The following is a 1945-nucleotide window of genomic DNA, read 5'->3' as shown; positions in this document are numbered from 1 at the left end:
CACTGTCACCATCATGGCAGTCATTGCTGTTCTGGTTGTCCTTGGAGCTGTGGTCATCATTGGAGCTGTGGTGGCTGTTGTGAGGAAGAGGAAGAGAAACACAGGTGGGAGAGGGCAGGGTCTGGGTTTTCTCTCAGTCCCTTTCAGTGTTATGCCCAAGTCTCTCAGACCCCAAAGCCCACCAAGGAGTCGACTCTGATGCAAACGCAGTAGGGTCTTTATTTCAAGCTTGAGCTCGGGCCCACACTGACACCAACACAGCGGTTCAAGCATAGAGCCCCAGACATTTTTGTGGGTTATCTCCAGGCTATGTCTTGGTTAGGGGATTTTATGGTCTTGTTCCTGGAATTGGTGACCTCTGGCATATTTCCTGGTACTGATGATTTTTCTTTTGGGGTGGGGGGGAGTCTGGCCTGTTCCTCTCATTAGAAGTGTGCTCTGCTCATGCTCACTAATGGAAACACATCCACACCCTCATTGCTGCTGTCTCTAACTGGGTCTGCTGTCAGTTCTGGAAACTTCCTAGGGCTGGGGTCTTCCCTGGTCTCTCATGGCCTTTCTTCTCACAGGTGGAAAAGGAGGGGGCTATGTTCATGTTGTGGGTAAGTAGTGTGGGGCAGGCTTGTCCCTGAGCCCTTGGGATGGAGCTGGAGCTGGTGGGGAGCTCAGCCATAATTCCTCCTCCTGCCACATCCTCTCAGTCTCCTGAATCGCTTGTTATTTCTTCTACCACAGGCAGTCACGGTTCCGAGGGCTCTGACTTCTCTCAGAAGGCTTGAAAAGGTGACACCCTCAGGGCCTGGGATTGGGGTTGAGGCAAAGGGGACAGGGCTGTGTCCCAGGGCTTCTCAGAGTTTAGACATTTGGATGAGTCACAGTGGGCCTGTGAGATCTTTGTACTGACTGTTCATGACCCTCGTTCCACAGCTTCAGACAGCTGCCTTGTGGAACACGGCCCCTTCCAGAACCCACCTTTCTATTCCCAGCACACGCAGGTCTTGGAGGAAGGTCCAAGACCCTGGACATCTGTTGACATCTCTTCTTGTGGATACGTACAGTCCTTGTGCATCCCAGTGCTGGTTTCTCTATCCCACTCTCTGGTTTCAAACCGGACGTTGCAGCATGATGTTTATCGTAAGCGTCACCTGTCTCAAGCTTGTGTAAACACGCCAGCAGTTTTTTCTCTGTATTTTCAGTAAAACAACCAGCTAATGCTGAGCAATGGAGAGAATAGGATGGTCTGGTGAGGGGAGGGAAGAGATGAGGATGTGTGTGTGTGTGGTGGGGGGAGATCCGAGCGACGAGGAATCATCAGGAAAAATGAACTGGACCTAAGAACCGGAGGAAGCTATCCTGGCTTGGAGGTCTAGGATGGAGCAATTATTGCCCAGCATTGTGCTCTAGGCTAATTAAATAAATCCTAGTCGCTGTGTGGTGATTTGGGTATACAGCTGGTTAAGGAATAACCTGCTTTACCAAAATATAAATCAACATTACATATTAGTAATCTTTCACCAAAGTCCAACTGTGTTTTCAAATACTGATTTCAGTGCCTTAAGACCTGGTTACTGCCCTGCCATGGGCATTGTTATTAATGTTGAGCTATCTCCTGTCCCCTGTGCTGAGAGGGATGTTCCCCAATTATCCCTGATTGGCTGATTCAAAGGCCTGCACCTGGGAAGGGCAGAAATGAGGTGGGCGTGGCTAAGGTGCGAGGGCTTTGGGGACAGGGATCTTGGGAAGGAGAGACATGTACCAGAAGAAAAAGGAGCAGAGCCTCCATGGGTGAGGTGGCAAGGGGCACATGGCCAGATAGGTGTGGGTGGAGGAAAGTGGCCCAGAGGAAGAACACTGGCAAGTGTTCTGACATTATGGATGAGAAGTAGCCCGGAGAGAAATTATTAGAGCAGATGGCGTGGGATGGGGGTTTGAGATGTGTCGCCTT

Source organism: Psammomys obesus, unplaced genomic scaffold (genome assembly GCF_907164565.1).
Source record: "Psammomys obesus unplaced genomic scaffold, mPsaObe1.curated_primary_1811, whole genome shotgun sequence".
NCBI lineage: Eukaryota > Metazoa > Chordata > Mammalia > Rodentia > Muridae > Psammomys > Psammomys obesus.
The sequence above is the reverse complement of the archived record's forward strand: the minus strand, read 5'-3'. Positions refer to the sequence as shown.